We start from the raw sequence: 22,782 nt of genomic DNA, 5'->3' as shown, positions 1-22,782 counted from the left end.
ACTAGAAAATCATATAAACATTAAATAAACCCAATATGCTGGTTTTGCCTCCAATAAGGATTGCTTATATCTTAGTTGGGGTCAAGTAAAAGATACTGTTCTATTATTATGGAGAAAAAGGAAATTATTTCTTAAAAATCTGGATTATTTGGATAAAATGGAGTCTGCATTCTGGATAACAGGTTTCTGCGACACAGATCTGACTACAGCAAAATGTTGATCCAGAGACTGGTCCAGTTGTTTATTGTTTTGGAGTCTGGAAGAAATTATATATTTTTTTCCTTCTGCTGCAAATTAAGAGTTAGGTTCAGCTATAAACTAAGGGGGTTATTTATCAAAGTCCAAATTTATCTCAATATTTTCTGCTACAACTCTGCTACAACTCCAATCAAATCCGCACAGGTTTTTTATGCTTATTTATTATTAGATTTTCCCGAAAATTTGCTTTGCGGAAAAAAAATCTGATTTTCACAAATTTTTCAGACTTTTTCATCCGATTTTCAAAATTTTTCCGTAAATTTCACCTGAAAACTTCGGGGTATTGCCCGAAACCCAGCGCACATCAAAAAATCATTGGGACTATCTGATGAAACTGCTGAAATACTGAACATGTCTTTGTTCAACCTGAGCTACTCAAGTAACCATTTAAGAGGTGGTTCAGGTTATAGAATATGCCAATTCTAAGCAACTGGTCAATTGGTCTTAATTGTTAATTTTTTTTTTGTAGTTTTTAATGATTTGCCTTCTTCTTCTTCTTCTGAATCTTTCCAGCTCTCAGGGGTCCTTGACCCCATCTAAAAACACATGATTTGTAAGTTTACAAATTTAATTGTTATTACTACTTTTTATTATCATCATCATTCTATTCAAGCCCTCTCCTATTCATATTCCAGTCTCTTATTTAAATCAATGCATGGTTGCTAGCGTCGCTTGGACTCTAGCAACCAGATTGCTTAAATTGCAAACTGGAGAGCTGCTGAATAAAAGGCTAAATAACTCAAAAACAAAATGAAAAAATGAAAACCAACTGGAATTTGTCTCAGAATATCACTCTCTACATCACACTAAAAGGTCATTTAAAGGTGGACAACCCCTTTATAAATGAACAATGTTTGTGGAATGATCCTTTCATAAATGACTTCTTTTCATCAAAGGAGAATACCTCAGTCTGTTGCGGCAAATCAAAGCAATACAAATAGCAAATATGAGTCAGATCAAAATCAAAAAAGAGCCAGCCTTACTTGTCAGAGTTATATTTTTAGAATAGTGCTGTAAGGTAAACCAAAGGGATTCTCTTTTAAAGAGCATAAAAATAACACCTTTCTACATTCATGTGCATTAAATTAGCAGGTACTGAAACATATCACTTGCTGGGAAATTAAAAAAAAAGTTGAATAAAAACCTCTCAAGTCTTAAGTAGCGATTCACCATGCTGTAAACTCGGTAGTCTATTGAGTGGAAGGTAGAGCGTAGCTTTGGCATTCAGCACAAAGGATTCAACCATGTAAACATCAGCATTTCTAGACGCAGGCAACAACGGTCACTGTTCTTCAAATGCCTTTTGGCAGTGATAGAATAAACAGTCTGGCAAAGTGGAAGAAATCGATCTGATCCATAATGTCACAAGTCCAGAACTGAAGTGACAGTGCAGCAGCAAGGGCACAGAGGGGAGCATCTGGCATGCAGCTAACCCTTCATCACCTTAACACGAGAAGGGAAAAACAATAAACATAATACAGTTAGTCTAAATATTCATTTTTATTACCAGTGTTATACAAATTATGCAGTGTTTTTGCTATACATATTCTGCAGTGATTTCTTTGTGATTTCTTTAAGCTGCATCTCAATGATATATTACAATACAGGTATGGGACCTATTATCCAGAATGCACAGGACCTACAGGTTTTTCAGATAATTTGGATCTCATTACAGAGAAAAGGGAAATCATTTTTAAAAAAAAATGTATTAATTGAATAAAACGGAGTCTATAGAAGATGGCCTTCCCATAATTCAGAGCTTTCTGGATAACGATCCAATGTCTGTATAATGTGTGTCTAATAAAAAACATGGGAAAATCTGCCTGTCAACACTTCCTATACAGATATACGAGAAATGCTCAGGCTATGGCAGCCCTGGAGGTGACTAGACAAACACTCTGTTCATCTTTGAGCAGTCCCACAGCCATAGTACATTATAACATCTTACTGCTTTCACACTCAATCTCTTTGTCAGCTGCAGTCTATACAAAGTACACAAGAAACACGACAGATGAGAATTAAATCATGTAGCTTGGATTATTTTAAGTAGCTTTGTATTTGTTGAAATAATGGAATGTCAACTGAATTAGAACACCAGAAGAAGGGTATAAAGAGGTGCACATTGTTATCTTACCTATAATTTCAACAATATAAAGGTTAATTCCCTGCTGTAAGGTGTGAAGAACCCCTGCGAGAGACTGCTGGCCACTGACAACTGTTATCTTGTGTTTCACTTCACTGGAGTAAGAAGGCCACATTTTGCCAAATTCTTCTATTGAAATACTTAAAGGTCTAAAAAAAAAAGATTTCTGTTTGGTACAAATGTTGAGGGAGCTTCCTTTCTTAAAAGATAAGTAAACCTTAAAAATAAGTAAAATGTAAAATTGACGAGGGGGCTATTCTAAACACTTTTGCAATGTACATTCATTATATATTTATTCTTAAATCTAAGATATTAAAGGATACATGTACTTTTAATATGAATGAATTTAGTTACAACAGCGCCAGCTGCTGGTCATTTTCCCACCAGTCTGACCACCAAGTAGTCAAGGAAGTGGTCAGGAGAAAGAAAGAGGCTGCTCTGATGTTCTTCTGCCTACAAAAGATGTGAGAACCGTTTTTAATTTTATTCCTAAGCAGAAGAACATCAGAGCAGCAGGTGGCGCGGTTATAACAAAATTCATTAATAGTAACAGTACATGTATCCCTTAATAGCTTGGAATTAAAAAGAAAATAAATAATGAATGTACATTGCAAAGGTGCTTAGAATAGCCCCCCGTCAATTTTACATTCACTTATTTTAAAGGTTTACTTATCCTTTAACATCACCAATATATACACACCCAAGGGCTGGAACTGAATTAAGGACATGGGTTGGTACGTTCATTTGTAATAATAGCAATCATTCTACAATACCCCAGGATTAGTGATGGGCAAATCTCACCCGTTTCGCTTTGCCCTACAGAAAACATAACAGCAGGGGTGTAATGTTGCTTAGGGGATCCTAAGCAACCATACCAAATGTGTTCTCTGCCAGCACCCACTAGCACAAAACAACTCCAACTCTCTTGACCTGAATTACTAAACAATCTTGCCAGATGCAGTGCAGTAGAATGCTGATCAGGGCAGAGCTGTAAAAAACATAACATACCTTATAAAATTCACCAGAAAGAAATCTACAGAAAATGTGAGCCCCATCACTGCTGCACACCAAGGGCATCAACCTGGGAGAACTGACAGTGAAGGTTCGAAGAGATACAGAAGGAAAAATCAGATCAACAGTTACTTATCCTATAATAAACAAGCATGTTGTTTTCATAATGAATAAAAGGATTTTAAGGCATCATTCTTACAGAACTACTTACCGTGCAGTTTTTTGAATCATCAAAATTAACACTGATATTCTGAATTCCTGAAGAAGTCCTATTGACAACAATTATGGAAAGCAGCAAGCCGTCTTCTTTCCAAACTTTGCTATAGTACGCACTTAAAGTTTCATAGCTTGCACTCTCTTTGACAGGTGAATGAGGGTACTGGGCAAGATCAGGCAGCAGGGATGGCACATGGGACACACTGCAAGTTCCTTAGTTAGGTGAGGTGGTTTGCAATGGTTTGATTATATCCACATTATTGTCGGCAAACAAAGAAGAAGAAACACCCCTTTCCTGTAAAGCAACAAGTCGCTCTGCTGATGTATGGGAATCTAGTAACCTAGAGTTCATTAAGTGCAAGTCAAACGTTGGTGTAGTGAAGCCCTCTCTATCAGAAGAGAGATAGCTGGGCAGAGAAGACGACTCTTCATTCATCACTTTATTTCCACTTATTTTTGATTTCCTTTTGAACTTCTTTGGAGTTTGCTCTGCTTTACCCATCTGTAAAAAAAAAAAAAAACACACAGCTATTAAATTAGCCTTTAAAAAAGTAACTCAGCCAATAAGTGAAACAGCATCACATTTTGTTTGACACAGAATTTAAATCTAATAATATAAGAACAATATTGCTTGCAGGGAGAACATTATCTTATAAAATGGTACAGCAGTGCATTCCCTCACTAGATAATTCATTTCTACTGCCTTTTTAATCATACCATGTACAGTCCCTCCACATTTAGCAGCACTCTCTTGAAGTAGAAATAACTAATGTGATAGCATACTTTAATATAGGGTTGTCAAACATGTCAACCTCTAGCTGTTCTCCTGCAGGGATGCGGGAGCTGAAATTCATAGCAAACCGATACAAGCTGATATTCCCACTTGTACTTGTGAGGGAAATTCTGATTCTTATAGTCAGCAACCATGTGAAGATAACCACCATTATCATAAAACAAACAAGCAACAGAATGTGACAAAATTCCTACCAGGCTGACAGCATTGGACCCAAGGCCAACAAACAGGGTGGATGCTAGCTGCCTCTTCTCTTTCTCTTCTTCTGTAATGGGTGCTAAACTCTCATCAGTCCTTTGAGATTTCTTGTCACCACTCAGTGAAACCTCACTGTCCAGAGGGACTGAAATAGACTTTTGTTTAACTTTTGTACCTTCCTTTTTCAATAAGTAGCCCCTCTTTTCCCCAGAGCTTCTTCACACCATCAAGCTTAAGTCAGTTATCTCTATTAAGAAATAAAAAAAGCATGCAAATGTTGACAAAGAATATAAGAAAGCAGCACACCTATACTGGGAAGAACCTTTCTTAATAGGCTTTGTATGCAAAATTCCGTCTGTTCCTTTTACAGAAGGACATATTTAAAGAGATGCAACAAACAAATAACCTTGTAGCCTTACAATCAGAGATGTAGGATATATAGTTTCATTCTCAGTTCTTCCCCATGTAATAAAGAACGTCTTATTATGCCTGGACCTATAGACTTTCTCTACCTATAGTGACCCTGAAGCTTCTTTGGTGAGGGACAGTAAACAGACACCTTTCTTTCTTTGTATAGAGCATCACAATGAATTACAGCCCTAGATAATAAAATTCTTTGCCTGGATTTGCTCATATACAATGCTCTCATAAAATGAGAGTTGGTAAGTGCCATAGTATTGCATATGCTCTGCACTGTGCTTCTGTAATTGATCTGCAGTAAAATGACAATGGGAACCTAAGGGAATTCCCATCTCAATTGCCATTATTACTGATAAAAACAGTAAAGCATGTATAATACCAGTATATAATGGTCTATTTTTGCCTCTGAAAGAAAAATTTCTCATTGTATAGGTGTAAAGCAAATTTACAACAACAGAAAATGGACGTTGAAATAAGATATTAAAAGCTTTAAGGACACATGTCACTTATATATGCTCCTGTTTGTAAGAAAACACTATTTTCCCACTTTATAGCCATTCAGCAGTAGTAGTTGAGGCTGAATATACAAATAAGACACATCAGTCCTTCACTTGTTTAGTTCCTACCTAGACGATATATCAAGATAACAATGAAAAATAAAACCATTTTTTTCTTAAAAAAAGGGGACGACAACGACATTTAGATCCAAATTTATCCTACTAACCAGGCATAAATTACTTTACATGGAGCAGGGACCGCCTTCCTCTTGTCTCTAACACTTAACCTTTAATCTTGAATATACACGTATTCTTTATTTATTTGTATTTTACTATTCTATTGACCGTTTGTTCTATTAACAAATTGTTTTACTGTACAGTTTTGTATGTACAAGTAGGACTGTATAAATAAAAATATACATATATACATACATATGACTGTAATGACTCGCTACCAAAGATCCATGCTGTGAACCTTTTAAGCTGTATTCAGGAACAGACTATCTTTGTGACAGTGGATACATTAGCTCTAAGGACACTTACTCCTTTTGTCCAGTTTCCTCACTGTTCCCTGAGATTCCGGACAAGACAGAAACTGCAGAAGGAGAATGCCCATCCGAGAGACTGACTGAAGGCAAGCTAGGTGAGAAGCACAGCCCATACAGTTGCAAATTCAAAGCTAGAAAAGAGAAATTAAAATTTTTTGTATTTATCATCCAGCTAAATGGCACCACAGAAATAAACTCACTTGCTGAATGTGAAATTAAAAATCAGCCTACAACTTTCATGCTTCAAAACAGGGGTACTTGTCACCCAGGGCTCACTCACATTAACTTCACCAATCTGAAAAATGTATTTGAAAACTACCAACAAGCCTAAAAATAGCAGCAAATATCGCTGTTATATGCATTTTTACTATGCCTCCAGAAAAGGTTCTAATAGAAACATGTGGAATGCAGTATTTGGAACTTTAGAAATCACAGTAGTAACTAGTACTCTTTATAAAGCGAAAAGAGTGCACGCTTTTCACAAAAAAAAATTGTATTGTATAGGCAGAGCATGGTGCCAGGTTTGTTCGAGGTAGTTTTCTTTTTTCATTCCTGTAAAAGCCTTCGTGCAGGGCTCAAACCAGAGTCAGGAGTTGGAGAAAGACTATTGCTGTGGGTGTGTCAATGCTATAGACAATAATTAGAAATCTATCCTCTTAGACTAGAATGGTTCCAAAGATGAAATGTCTGCTGTCCCATCTGGCCTGGATTGAGGCTGTGACTACAGACCTTGAGTAAACTCCGGATTACTGTACCTCTGAGCTGACCGGGCTTACATGTTAGACACTTAAGGAATGAAAAACTTACATTTATATGCTGGGATAGAAATGACCAGTCAAGTGAAAAAAGCGCCATAGTTACTGGGACACAGCCCTCAGTTCTAAGGGCACACAAGTAAAAAAAAAAGCAAAAAGCAAAAAGTCATATTACAAGAATAAACATAACAAACATACAGATCCCATGGTTTAGGTGGAATACCATGGGGTCTGTATGATCGTTATTCTTTTAATACGACTTTTTGAATAAAAGTAGTTTTTTTTATGAAAATATGAGTTATGGGATACCCTTTTTGCTTTTTTAGACACTTAAGGAAGCCACATCTCTTAGATTTAGCTTTCTGATCACTGCCCCAACTGGTGACATCCACTATTGTCTGGGAGAGGCAGATTTCCCTAACATTAAAGGGATACTGTCATGGGAAAAAAAAATTTTTCCAAAATGAATCTGTTAATAGTGCTGCTCCAGCAGAATTCTGCACTGTAATCCAATTCTCAAAAGAGCAAACAGATTTTTTTATATTCAATTTTGAAATCTGACATGGGGCTAGACATTTTGTCAATTTCCCAGCTGCCCCATGTCATGTGACTTGTGCCTGCACTTCAGGAGAGAAATGCTTTCTGGCAGGCTGCTGTTTTTCCTTCTCAATGTAACTGAATGTGTCTCAGTGGGACATGGGTTTTTACTATTGAGTGTTGTTCTTAGATCTACCAGGCAGCTGTTATCTTGTGTTAGGGAGCTGCTATCTGGTTATCTTCCCATTGTTCTTTTATTTGGCTGCTGGGGGGGAAAAGGGAGGGGGTGATATCACTCCAACTTGCAGTACAGCAGTAAAGAGTGATTGAAGTTTATCAGAGCACAAGTCACATGACATGGGGCAGCTGGGAAATTGACAAAATGTCTAGCCCCATGTCAGATTTCAAAATTGAATATAAAAAATCTGTTTGCTTTTTTGAGAAATGGATTTCAGTGCAGAATTCTGCTGGAGCAGCACTATTAACTGATTCATTTTGAAAAAAATTTTTTTTCCCATGACAGTATCCCTTTAACTATTACCCAGGTAGCAAATCAGACTACAAACAAGTGCCATGCAATGTTTACAGGTCAGTTAAGCAGGGACAATATGAACTTAGATTATTACAAATGGTATAAATTAAGTAATGGTTGCACATATTCTAATATTGGAATATTTGTTTAAACCAGGACGTCAAATTACACAGAACTCCATCTGTTAATTCCCAGCATCATTGGAGAATCAAGAGATTTGGGGTAAAGGCCCAGTGAACCTTTATTTAGCTGTGTTGCTTTTGGTGATTCCCGACATGTTTCGGGCCATTCGTGCCCTTTCTCAAGTGACACTTGAGAAAGGGCACAAATGGCCCGAAACATGTCGTGTATGGTAGTCAGCGAATAAATACTTTTTCACAGCCTTTTGCTCTGAAGTGCTCTCCTTGAACCAATTGTTAAAGCGGTGCCCTGAATGAGGATTGATGCACTCTACACTGTAAATCACAGGCAGAGCGTAAGAACATTCACTTAAAGATTGTATTGGTACTTATTGGTATACTGCCATAAAAAAGAATGTGCTGCTTTTCTGCTTGCTCTGACTCCCTCTTGTGTTAGTTTAAAAGGCTTACAAGGCTTGTGGCTACTAGGATTACTGTGATGGAAGATGTTTGCAGATGAGGCTGGCACTGCACTCCTTTAGCATCTATACTGTAAAATGCAAAAGTCTGACCAGGAAGTGATGGCTTCCCTGTACTTGCAGGAAAGCTACACATTCTGGGAATGCATAAAATGTTAGTTATGTCTCTATTTTTCTTTTAATACAAGCAATTAGCATTTTTTGTTTTCTGCAGTATTGCCTTAAGTGAATACATTTATTTAGTGTCAGCCATTTTTTACACAACTGTATTTATTGAAATTTACATTAACAGTATAAAATCAAAGAAAAAAAGAAAAATGGTATATCAAATGTTTACCTTTTTCACGAGACATCTTCTTCATCTTCTTGACGCTGATGACAAGGAATATAAGGAGCTGTACCACTGCCAAGTGCATCTGCAACAAACCCATCTAGAAAGGACAATGAAGCATCTACCTGTAAAGAGATGGGGAAATAAAAACAGCAACTATAAATTAATGCCACTAAGGCTGTATATGTATGTATATAATGTATATATACAGTATATGTGTGTATATATTGTATATATAAATATTATATATATATATATATATATATACATATATATATATATATATATATATATATATATATATAACGAAAAAAAGAACCGCACTCACAGGGCTTTATGAAGGTGCAAAATCAAAAATTGATGTTTATTTCGACGTTTCGGCTATTCACTTAAGCCGTCATCAGGAAGTGAAACACATACATACAAACACTCCATTTAAACCCCTTTTGGCGCCCAAACCTATTGTATGACGTCATAAGTGGGTGTGCATACAAAGCCAAGCCCATAAAGAGTGTAGATATCCATCCCATTGATATAAACATTGTATAATAAACTAAGTGACATATCATATACATGAGAACATTCCCGTGTCCCTTAATGTGCCATAGTGTGCTGTACCGTGAAGCCACATTTGTGCTCTACCTGTAATCGCATGTGCAGACTGTGCGTATAGAGCAGGATCCACCAGAAGATATGCTGACCGTATATATATCGCCATCAGCTATGACTTCCGCCATCACATGAGCTGTCACAAGTTGCCGATTCCGATTGTTACTGCGCCCGTCATGCTTAGTCGGTCCTATTACACCGCAACCGCACGGAGCCTTCCCGTGCCTGCCGTCGCTCAAGCTCCTCCCCCCGTCAGTGCGGATAGCCAATGAGGAGCCCCGCCTGGCTACCAGCTGGCGACACTCCTCCTGTCATTCCCGCACCTATCCCAACGGAGACAAGAAGTGTCAAACTTCTGTACGTAACAGTGGATAGCCTATTCCCCTTGTGCTACCTTGGTGATCACATCGGGAGCAAGGGTAACCCATCGGTACCCATGTTCCCCATTGCCAGAGCACCATTCCAGGTAGGGGTATCTCGGCTTGCAGACACCATCGTAGGGAGCTGGGAGGGAGCCAGACGGATATTACGCCTTCGGCACTCAGGGGTGGCAGTATCCTGTACACCTATTGATGGCTGTACAGTCAGTTCAAGTTGTCCCTTGGCAAAGAGTGCAGCGTGATGCAGAGCCCAGTATTCCGCGTTATTTGGACTGTATATATATATATATATATATATATATATATATATATATATATATATATATATATACATACATACACAAGAGCAGATAACCACATTGATAAAGGCCCTGAAACTGTGAGGAACTAAAGCCTTTTTTAACACAACCACTTCATTTAATTTCAGGAGATCAAAAGTAATTGGACAATTGACTCAAAGGCTATCAATGAAGCAGATAAAAGCCCTGGAGTTGATTTGAAGGGGGGGCTTGTATGTGGAAGATTTTGCTGTGAACAGACAACATGCAGTCAAATGAGCTCTCCATGCAGAAAAAGCCCATCTGAGAAATTGCTTTAATATTAGGAGTGGCAAAATCTACAGTTTGGTACATACTGAGAAAGAAAGAAACACAACAGCCAAACAAGTGAACAACACTCTCCAGGAGGTAGGTGTATCAATATCCAAGTCTACCATAAAGAGAAGACTGCATGCAAGTAAATACAGAGGGCGCACTGCAAGGTGCAAGCCACTCATAAGCCTCAAGAATAGAAAGGCTAGACTGGACTTTGCTAAAAAAAAAAAAAAAAAACACATATAAAAAAACCAGCACAGATCTGGAAAAACATTCTTTGGACAGATGAAACCAAGATCAACCTCTACCAGAATGATGGCAAGAAAAAAGTATGGAGAAGGAGGATGAACAGCTCATGATCCAAAGCATACCACATCTCTATAAAACAGTGGCAATGGGACACTAGTGTTTATCCATGATGTGACACAGGACAGAAGCAGCCGAATGAATTCTGAAGTGTTCAGAGACACCGTCTGCTCAAATCCAGCTAAATGCATTGAAATTGATTGGGAGGCATTTCATAATACAGATGGACAATGACCCAAAACATACAGCCAAAGCAACCCAGGAGTTTATTAAAAAAAAGAAGTGGAATATTCTGGAATGGCCAAGTCAGTCATCTGATCTGAACCCAATTGAGCTGCATTTCACTTGTTGAAGACTAAACTTCGTCAGAAAGACCCACAAACAAACAGCAACTGAAAGCCGCAGCAATAAAGGCCTAGACGAGCATTAAATAGGAGGAAACCCAGAATCTGGTGATGTCCATGAGTTCAAGACTTCAGGCTGTCATTGCCAGTAAAGGGTTTTCAACCAAGTATTAGAAATGAACATCTTATTTTCAGTTTTTTAATTTGTCCAATTACTTTTGAGCCCCTGAAATGAAGTGATTGTGTTAAATAAAGGCTTTAGTTCCTCACATTTTGCCTTATGGAAACAGTAGTATTTCAGCAGTGATATAAAGTTTATTGGATTAATAGAAAATATGCAATATGCATCATAACAAAATTAGACAGGTGCCACCCCAACATCAATACTTAGTTGTGCCTCATTTTGCAAATGTAACAGCCTCTAGACGCCTCCTATAGCCTTTGATGAGTGTCTGGATTCTGGATGGCGGTAATTTTGACCATTCGTCCATACAAAATCTCTCCAGTTCAGTTATTTTTGATGGCTGCTGAGCATGGACAGCCTGCTTAAAATCATCCCAAAAATTGTCGATGATATAAAAGTCAGGGGACTGTGACACCATTCCAGAATATTGTACTTCTTCCTCTGCATAAATGCCTTTGTAGATTTTGAAGTGTGTTTAGGGTCATTGTCTCGTTAGAATATCCAACCCCTGCATAACTTCAACATTGTGACTGATGCTTGAACATTATCCTGAAGAATTTGTTGATATTGGGTTGAATTCATCCGACGTTCAACTTTAACAAAGGCCCCAGTCCCCGAACTAGTCACACAGTCCCACAGCATGATGGAACCGCTACCAAATTTGACAGTAGGTAGCAGGTGTTTTTCTTGGAGTGCGGTGTTCTTCTTCCGCCATGCAAAGCGCTTTTTGTTATGACCAAATAACTAAATATTTGTCTCATCAGTCCAAAGCACTTTGTTCCAAAATGACTGTGGCTTGTCTAAATGAGCTTTTGCATACAACAAGCGACTCTGTGAGTGCGGAAAGGGCTTCTCTCTCATCACCCTGCCATACAGATGTTCTTTGTGAAAATTGTGCTGAATTGTAGAACGATGTACAGATACACCACCTGCAGTAAGATGTTCTTGCAGGTCTTTGGAGGTGATCTTTGGGTTGTTTGTAACCATTCTCACAATCCTCCACATATGCTGCTCCTGTATTTTTCTTGGCCTGCCAGACCTGGGTTTTACAGCAACTGTGCCTGTGGCCTTCCATTGCCTGATTACATTCCTTACAGTTGAAACGGACAGTTTAAAGATAGCTTTTTGTAGCCTTCCCCTAAACCATGATACTGAACAATCTTTGTTTTCAGATCTTTTGACAGTTTCTCTGATGATCCCATGCTGTCACTCTTCAGAGGAGAGTCAAACAGAAGCACAACATGCAATTGGCCACCTTAAATACTCTCTCATGATTGGACACACCTGCCTATGAAGGTCAAGGCTTAACGAGCTAATCCAACCAATTTGGTGTTGCCAGTAATCAGTATTGAGCAGTTACATGCATTCAAATTAGTAAAATTACAAGGGTACCCACATTTTTGCACAGCCAGTTTTTCACATTTGATTTCATTTCATACAACTGAATACTGCTTCACTAAACATCTTTGTTCAGAAAACACCCCAGTACTCAGATGTTCCTGGAAATGAGAGACATGCCATGGTTATCTTTTTTTGTCGAAAGTGGAGTAAATTTTTATGCAGGCTGAGAGGGGTTCCTAAACTCTCCGGCACTACTCGTAAAAAAGGTGTTTGGTGCCTGGGTGCGATCAGCAAAGTAAGTAAGATATCCTGGAAAGAGGCGAGCACTCACAGGTCTTAAGACGCAAAAAATCGGTGAAATTTATTAAATAAATAACTGACGTTTCGGCTAATCCTATAGCCAAAACGTCAATTTATTTTCAATAAATTTCACCAATTTTTTGCATCTTAAGACCAGTGCTCGCCTCTTTCCAGGATATATATATATATATATATATATATATATATATATATATATATATATATATATATATGTATATGTGTGTGTGTGTGTGTGTGTGTGTGTGTTTTAGCAAAGCAGAAGCATTCTATCATGTTTACAAATCATTCACGCTGCAGCCACCATTGTATAAAATAGGGACAAAGTCTGCTGCTGAGAACATAAAAAAGCACTTCAGACATCACTTTGTCATATCTCTGCAGCCACTGGGAGGTCTTGCAAAATATTTTTAGTAACATTTCCACAGTGATTAAACGTCCTATGCTAGGAAAAAAGCAAGACTAAAATGCAGTGGTTAAAACAGGGAAATCCAAAGGAAATGAGACATTATATAATTCCACTTGTTCTCCCTTCTAAATATGTTCTGGATTTATAAAAATAAGTAAGTGAATGTTATTTCTAACCAAAATTCTTAAACTTTCTTCAGAAGACAGTTTTCAGAAACGAAGAACCGCATATCTATCCTTGTAGACTATGTCTTCTAACAGTTGAGAGTTAAGAGTGCTAGAGTTAAGCTAAAGCCATTTCAGAAGAGGAGCCCAGTGAACGGATTTAAAATGAATTTTCTTTGAGAGAAGAGATTATAAAAAGGCTGAAAATACTTTCCTACATCTATAAAATTCATGTCACTGTAGAGGATAATGTCACACAGCACGGAGATTATAAGCATCCTCTAATCAAATTGCATTTGCATTCATTTTTACCATTAAATCTTCACAGCTGGAGTTGATTGGAAAGAGTTTCTGCATTAGGGGGCCATCCGCTCGCAGCAGTTTTAGTTTGCTTACATGCTGCCTCATTACTGTGTCCAGACAAGTGCTAAATTTTTGGATTAATCTGTCATCCAAAGAACAATGTGGGCTGAGTGCGGCAAGTTTGGTAATAGCTGCAACAATCCAGGCTTTGGTTTCAGAGGTAATAGAGCTTTGTTTAAGAACGTCATACAGGTTTGACATAACGGATTCCACAGATATATGTTTTGCGAGGTAGGCATACTCTCCAAGTACCTACAAAAAGAAAAGAAATACATGGCATATATTATTCCTTTATTAGCACTTTATCATAAACTAGAGTAACTAAATACCAAAACCATTTTTCTCTTGACTTCTGTCCTGCACCCTCAATTTTGGATCCTTCTGATGAATCAACCACCTTCCAGAGCTAATGCTACTACTTGTTTCTACATGGGTGCTTTGTAGTGAACTCACTGAAGCAGCTGGAGTGGGAATATACTAGGAATTTTAGTTCAGCCTTAGAGAGTCGAGGCTTACTGCATATGGATATTGTACTACGCAATGGAAATACCCAGCTTAATTAAAGTCTGAGCTCATTTACTTAAATCATAGCAAACTATATAGGGTTAAGGGGGATATGTACAATATTATCTTGAAGCTATAGAGAGATATTGCTCCACTTTAAACTAAGAGTGAAAAGGGAAGGATTCATCACTTTAAATAAAGTAGGAAATGTTTTGTCTGGCACATAGAGAGCTCCCGCTTTGCTGTCGAGATTTGCAATTGGGCATTACCTTATTTTTTCTTAAAAAAAAAACCAGACGGTTTATTTGATCACAGAGATGACTACCATTAACTATGCCCCGCTAGGTATTTCTTGACTACCATTGCAAACACAACCGGTTATTTAGAAATAGTAAACTAATTTCAGATGAGATCAGAATTAAATGTGGCTTTTACATATTGTAGCATGTTACAGAAACAAATACACATTTCGTTTTTAAGAATGGAATTAAAATGAACCAGGTAAAAAGCTTTAGCCATTTATAAAAAATATATGTAATCTGCATAAACCCTGTCAGAAATGAGCATTTAGCTACTGTGGAAAAGCCAATTTACATGCAGGCTAAGAACGAGGTCCTGAGCCCATCAATAAAAATGCTAAAATACGCTTCTTCGGATCAGACACAAAGCCAATGCTAATATCTTCCTCACCCAACTGATAACCTGAAGGAAGCGCTGGGGGTAATGAGCATTCTTGGTTTCCAGCAGGGCAAGATAAGACTGCACTGCATAAAACCTCAGCGGTCTATCTTCTTTTTCATCATCAAATCCTGCAAAAATAAAAGCTTGTATTAGGACTTTCACAGCACACCGTGGACAAAAGATATCTAGATAAAGTTTCTCTGAGACAAAAATACATTTCAATTGAAACTGTGATAAATATAATAGCCATCACAGTTAGAAAGACAGGCCACCGTGATGTCAGAGAGCAAGTACATCAATGGAGTCATTACAAAACAAACCCAATTAATTTTATATGGGTTAGACACAATTTTTTACATGATGTGGCATCTCTTTAACTCAATAGCACCAAGCCTTAGGAATTTACACTAATCCCAGTGTGCAAAAGTGATTTAAGTCTTTAAAACTCCTATGTATATGATTAAGTTATGGGACCCATCATCTAAAATGCTTGGGACCTGGGGTTTTCCGAGGTCTTCTATAATTTGGATCGCAATACATTAAAGCTACTAAAAAAAATAATTTAAACATTAAAAAAATAACCTAGATGTATTGTTTTGCCACCAATATGGATTAATGCAGTTAAGTTAGGATCAAGTGCAGGGTACCGTTTTATTATTACAGACAAAAATGAAAATGACTTTAAGAAATTAGCATTATTTGATTAAAAGGGAGTCTATGGGAGGTAGGCTTGCTGCAATATGAAGCTTTCTGAATAACTGGTTTTCGGAAAAGAGATTTATTTATACAAAGAGATATGTTATACTTTCAAAACAGAGTTGAAAAGTCCATTAACCCACAAACTCTAATTAATTGACTAATTGGCAAATGATAAACTCAGCAGTATTTAGTCATTAGTAAAAAGGTTCAATGTTTAGTAGATATGGCAAAATAAAGTAGTTTGTTTTAATATCTCAAGACTACAGGGTACACACTTTGTAACGAAAGATCATTGTTCATCATTGTTTCATGTAGTTCTCAGTTGCACCAAACACATGCACATCTGTACGTATACATGGCATGCAGGTTACAACATCGATAGAGGTATGGGACCTGTTATCCAGATTGACCTGGGGTTTTTAAGATAATGGATGTTTCTGTAATTTGGATCTTCATATCTTAAGTCTACTAGAAAATCATGTAAACATTAAATTAACCCAATAGACTGGTTTTGCTTCCAATAAGGATTAATTATATCTTAGTTTGTATCAAGTACAAGGTACTGTTTTATTATGCAGTCAGGGAGTGGACCCCTCTTATTATGCCACCAAAAAATCAACGTTTCGGGGGGTACACCCTCCCTTCATCAGGATCCTGATGAAGGGAGGGAGTTCCCCTCCCCCCGAAACGTTGCATTTTTGGTGGCATAATAAAAGGGGTCCACTAACCGACTGCATAATCCCGAGTGTGTGCGGATCCGTTTCCAAACGTTTGTTGTTGCTAAGTGACCCGGCCAGGCTAACGGAGGACCAGAACCACCATTGCAGTATTGGTGAATTACAGGTGTGCGGTGAAAAAATTACATTGTATCGGCTGTTAATAAGACACTTTCTACGACATTTAAAAGGCATTTTTTAATTCCTGACACTTTTGTGAATTCCCCCCCCCCATGTGTTTTGGATTCCTTTTCGTAAAATTATAAATATTGTTTTGTTATATAAAAACAACTGAAAACCAGCAATGTGTCAAAAAAAGGAATAATGAAAAACTTCCTGTATGCAAGTTACTGAACACACTCACACCAAGGGTTCTCTCTCTTGATCAAATGCTTTCTTTTCAGTTCCCTCTACCTACAAGTACAGTAATGCAAAGCAGCTGCCAGTCATCATTGAATTAATAATGTCATATCATTGAAGAAATATTGTTATATTTGGTAACGGTTACCTTATTTCATACCATTTACTACAGGAAGACACTACTCCAGTAAGACAATGATCACCTATCATGCAGTTAATTGTTGATCCCAATTAGCCGATAGCAAGGTTACAGAAAATGGGCATTCACCCCAATTTTTACCCAAAGCTGACTTCAGAGTGCCCCCAGCCATTGCCTCAGGACAGTGAGAGCTAGCTCCATAGTTCTGGAAACACTGGAATATAATCTGAGGTACTATTTGTATACCTGCAAAATTAAGCAAGGTGTTCAAAGTGCAAACACTATTATAACACTGAGTGGGGTACTTCTCTGTTTTTCTGAACACCAGATGTTACCCAAGCGTATTACAGTGCCTACCTGGGGTCATCTTTTCCTAGTAATCTTAAAATCCTTAGGAGCTGAATCTGAAGCCATGGTGCTGGGACACTATGGTAATAAAAATCTGCAGGTAGATTCCCTCCAACCACTTGCTTTAAAATGGTAATCAAAGAACCTGCCAGGTCCTTGTACCCAGCTGGATTGTCCTGTGGAGCACAAGTAATAAAAACACAAGTTTTTTAGCATTGCTTAATAAAAAAAAGTTTGCATATCAGTGCAGTTACACCATATATAGGCTGGGTGGCCTAACAGAGCATAAATTAATAATAATACTATTTTTCCAGGGGAGGTCAGAGTTCACCCAGTGGCATAACTATCGGGGGTGTGACTGCACCCTGGCCCGCACCCCCTTTGAGGTGCATGTGTTCCACCAGTATGAAAATCTGGAGGGGGTGGGAGGCCCAGTTACACATGCTGCATCTGGGCCCAAGCTGGGTTAGTTACATTACTGGGATCACCTGTTTGAGAAAATCTATTGGTTGTATTATATTTTTCATACAATTAAATGGAAGCTGCAGGTACTACCTGTATCACTTCGTAATATATGTGCAGTGAAGCAGCCATGACTCCAGCATCCCGGTCACAAAGTGCTTTCCTGAACTTCTCGTGGATGTGCTGAATTTGAGTGGGTGCTATCAGATAGAATTTATATAATGCCAAAATGGCTTTCCTCCTCACAATTTCTCTAGTGACAACAGAGCAAACAAGCAAACATATTAACAGGAAGATATTTAGAAATTAATCAATCTATGCTAGATTGGCAATTATAAATATGCCTTATTGTGGGCTCACAAATCAGATTGCTGCAGCATTTGTAAAAGGGGTTGTTCACTCTTAATTTAACTTTTAATATGATCAATTCTTAGCAACTTTTCAATTTGTTTTCACTATGTTTTTTTTTTATAGTTTTTGAATTATCCTGCCTCTTTCCAGCTTACAAACAGAGGTCACAGACCCTGGCAGCCTCTATGAGGCTATATTTTATTGTTACTTTTTATAACTTAAATTTTTATTTAGGCTCTCTCATATTCATATTAAAGTCTCTTAGTTACGCCACTGCTTGGTTGCTGGAGTAATCTGAACCATAGCAACCAAATAAATTTAGAAATTCTTAACTGGACAGCTGTTGAGCAAAACAATAAATAATTTAAACACCACAAATAAGCAAATTGTATCAGAATATCACACATCTCTACATCATACTAAAAGTTAACTTTAAGGTTAACAGCCCCATTTAAAGACATACCACAGTAAAAACAAAAGTGTTCTAAATATTACATTGTCATGATTAACATGTCTTCTGTCAATACCCATCTCTGTCAAAGCATAGCCCTTTTCTACAGATTAAACTTAAGTGTGACTGGCACATGTATGCCATAATACAGTCATACATCTATTTTCTTACTTTGAATGCTGCAGTTTGTCCTCTATTATGTAGGAAATGAAGATTTCACTGGAGAGCTTTTTTAGTGAAACAGTGAAGACGTTTATTCAAGATGCATTAAAGCACTACATTTTTCGGACCTCTGGGGTCCTTCTTCTGCACCAGAAGAAGGACCCCAGAGGTCCGAAACATGTAGTGCTTTAATGCATCTTGAATAAACGTCTTCACTGTTTCACTAAAAAAGCTCTACAGTGAAATCTTCATTTCCTACATGATATCGCTTTTCTGGACGTGGCAAACCCAGATCGCTGTTGGATTGAGCTATCACTGACTAATACGGTTTGTGGCAACAAGTTATTTGCATTTTTTGTCCTCTATTAGTTGCAGGGCAGCTGGAATCATTTCCTTTGGAAAGATTTGGCTGACGACAGTCAGTGCCATGCATACTTCAACCAGGTTGGTGCTTTGTAGGTCCTGTTGGCAAACATTAATGTTAAGGGAACAGAAAGGATGCAAACTTTCCATTTAAAGGTAAATAAATAGCAATTCTGCCTAAAATACATTTGTGCCAAAGTCAGTTATTTTGTTATTTTTTGTTTATGCTGAAGTCAGTTCTTTGAATGAGCTCTAATACATCTGCTAAGAACGGGAGCCGCCTAAAAGATATACTGGATCTAGCTGACACCCGACTCCTGCATAAAAAGAGAATGAAAAGAAACAGATGCTGAGAGAGAGAGTGAAGATACACTTGATTATTTCAAAAACAGTAAAAAAAAATTAATGGATTATATTTAGAGATTTCTTAATTCAGTATGATGAATCATGTTTGCGATAGTTTCCTGGTTAGTTTACTGTTTTTCTTTTAATAATAGTACAGCTTTTCCAGGGAAAGTCAGGGTTCACCCGGTGGGGTAACTAACAGGGGTTTGACTGCTCCCGCGCCCACCGGAGACGAAAGAATTAAGGATTCATATATGACGAAATCCTTGATGTTCAGTTAGTTTGAATCCAAGGCCTTAAATGAGATGCATAGAAATAAAGTCTGTTGTTTTTCTTACTCTGGACCTTAGTTCAGCTCCTATAATTTTCTAATAGCACCTTTCTTAAGCAGCCATCTGCAGCTGGTTCTATAGTTTGAGAATATAAGAATAATGCAAAAAGCTGTACTTCCAGTAAATCATAGAATTGTGCAAGTTTTGTAACTCAATAAACATTTAACCTTATTAGATTAAATTTTGCACACAAAAAAAAGAGGAAAAAAGTGGTGTATGAATTACCACTTTGGTCTCTTGTTGTAAAAAAAAAGCCCTTCCTGACCTCAAGCTACAGATAAAGACATCACCACAGAATCGCTCCTTTTAGACAGTTTGAAATGTATTTTCCCTTGATCTTTAGTGGCAAAAATTATTTGTTTCCTCTCTTGAAAATACCTTTCTGGTATATCCTGTTGTTTCCTTCTGCAGAGCAATGTATCTAACAGGCAAGCATGCAAATAGTGTCTTAGTGCACTAACCTATTGGCTTTGGACTGGTGCTTTGAAAAAAATGGATCTTTACAACCAACGTTGGGCTAAATTGGGATGATCTAATTGTTTGGCCCCCAGGTCAATGATAAGATCAAAATGGGAACCATGAAGAGCCGCCTGCAAAGGTCCACATTAACATGCAACAGGCCTGGACTGGCAAGCTGTGGGATCTGGCAAATGCAAGAGGGGCTGCTATAAGGTGCCATAGAAAGTCAGTATTTAGTGGGCTGGTGGGGGGTGATTGGGCCTCTGTGTACCTGAAATGCCAGGGCCTACTTTAATTCTCAGTCTCGGACCTGCATGCCAATATGGTCCACATCCCAACAGGATTTCTTTTCAACAACACAGCTTGGCAATTTTTCAGCCAGATATCAGTTCGACATGGAGGATCTTAGACAGGAGCAGAATTGCCAGGTTTAATTGGCCTATGTATGGCCATCTTTACTTGAGGCTGCAATAGTTTTCTAGGCTCTCTGGATAGCAGTTTCCAGATAACAGATTCCATACGTATATATTAATACAATATGTTACATTTTTAGCCCAAGAGGAGATACTTATTCAAGTATTACTTAAACAACAGGAATTTACAAGACTTTTATTCAGCTCAATTACTCTAATAAACTGCATTTGTGTTTATATTGTTTTTTATAAAGCTATTAATTCACAGAAATAGTGTACACAAACAGACAGGCAAATAGTAACAGAAAAATAAACATACGTATCAGCTAACTACAGAACAACATAAAACCTGTGTGGAAGTGGTTATTTAAGTGCATAAAGAGACAGATACGTACCTACTATTTTTTCAAGCAAATTCCCTTGTTGGGCCAACTTGATTGCATGAATGTAACCAAATCCAGATTCATATCCCAGCATTTCACAGTAAATAAATCGTACCATGCATTCCTTCATCTGCCTCTAATAGAGAGATATGGATTATTTCTGTTTATTCCAAATATATATATATATATATATATATATATATATATATATATATATATATATATATATATATATATCTAGCTAAACAGCATATAATATTTAATTGAATAGTTAAGTCATGTGATAACAACAACAAGATGCATTGTGAAATTGTTGTTTATTGTAACAGTGATGTAACATTCTGGAATGTGCAGATTCAGAAAATCTACAATTACAGGGATTGTAAACCCAACCGTAATGCCGTGCCACAGCTCCCCCTGGTTTTCCATACAAGAATAAGACGTGTTTATTTTGTGAAATTGTGCTTTAAGCTTCCAGCTCCAGTTGCAGGAACACTGAACAGGGAGTCATTATTATACAAATCAGCTGGGATTCTCATTGGAGGGTTTTTATGCATGTTAATGCAACTGCTGGCGTTGGAGATCTGGGGAAAGTATTGGAAAAGTTTTTTTGTGTAATATTGCTTTAAGAATACAGTTCCCAGCATGCCTCTAGACGGAAGATGATCTTATTTAGAGGGTATATCTATAACTTCCAAACTGTTTTAACAAAGGAACCACTTTCGGGCACTCACAGTAGACTGTGCCTGTATTTTAATGATAAGACTAACAACACTAACCCAAAAAGGAAATTAGGGGGTAAGGATTATGAAAGTCTAAGCAGTGTAGGACTGACCTGCAGGAGCACTTTTTCCCCAGTGGGTCCTAACCCTAATCAGCTTTGTGCTCTGGAGCATACATCATGAATTCTCTTCCACCTTTCCCATGTTCTGCTTGCATTTCATTCATTCACAGCAGTGAGAAAGCCAGGAAAGAGTTAATTTAGGAGTCAGGTTAACGACTGAGGCCAAGCATATTGCCACTAATAAGCAGGAGAATCCAGGGAGGCTCCTGAACTATATGGAGCTGGCAGGGAGATTATCTGAATAATTTGTATTGTAAATGGGAGAGCAAAAACTAACCGATTCCTCAAAAGCAAAAAAACAGCACAGGGAGAGATGTCCGACCTGCATACTTTCTCTCTGTCTGTCCTATCCTCTGCAGCATGTCTGTATTCACTATATTGCTTTGTTTTCTTACAAAACTTTTACTAGCAGTATGTATGTATGTATGTATGTATATTTTTATTTGTAAAGCGCTCCTTGAGGCAAAGCACTGTACAACAAAACAATAAATTAGTAGTAACAAACAAGGGGTCATTGGAATAAAAAGTAACAATAAGTGCATTATTAGAATACAATTCACAAAAATATAAAATATAATTACAATGCAGTGCTCAGTGTCAAGGAAACAAAAGGCTAGAGGACCCTTCCCCGTAGGGCTTACAGTCTAAATGGGAGGGTAACATACAGACACAATTCAGAGGGACATTAAGGTGCTGTAGGTTACAGTTTGTTACACTGTTATATAAGTGCCAGTTCAGGTGTTATCCAGGTGCTCCCAGAGGTAGTCTTTGAGTTTTGTTTTGAAAACATTGAGGGAGGATTCTCTCCTGAGAGATTCAGGAATGGCATTCCAAATATAAGGAGTCGCAAGAGAGAAGGGTTTGATACGGGAAACAGCAGTAGTAGTGGGGGGTACAACCAAGCAGTTGCTCTGAGAGGAGC

The 22,782-nt window shown here is 37.7% G+C and overlaps 1 pseudogene; it reads right to left on the bottom strand.

Annotated features, from left to right (window-relative positions):
* Positions 1-1,020: 1,020 nt before the first annotated feature.
* On the bottom strand, positions 1,021-21,153 carry LOC108710298 (annotated as a pseudogene).
* Positions 21,154-22,782: the final 1,629 nt, after the last annotated feature.

This window comes from Xenopus laevis, chromosome 3L (assembly GCF_017654675.1).
Source record: "Xenopus laevis strain J_2021 chromosome 3L, Xenopus_laevis_v10.1, whole genome shotgun sequence".
Lineage (NCBI taxonomy): Eukaryota > Metazoa > Chordata > Amphibia > Anura > Pipidae > Xenopus > Xenopus laevis.
The sequence above is the reverse complement of the archived record's forward strand: the minus strand, read 5'-3'. Positions and strand labels throughout refer to the sequence as shown.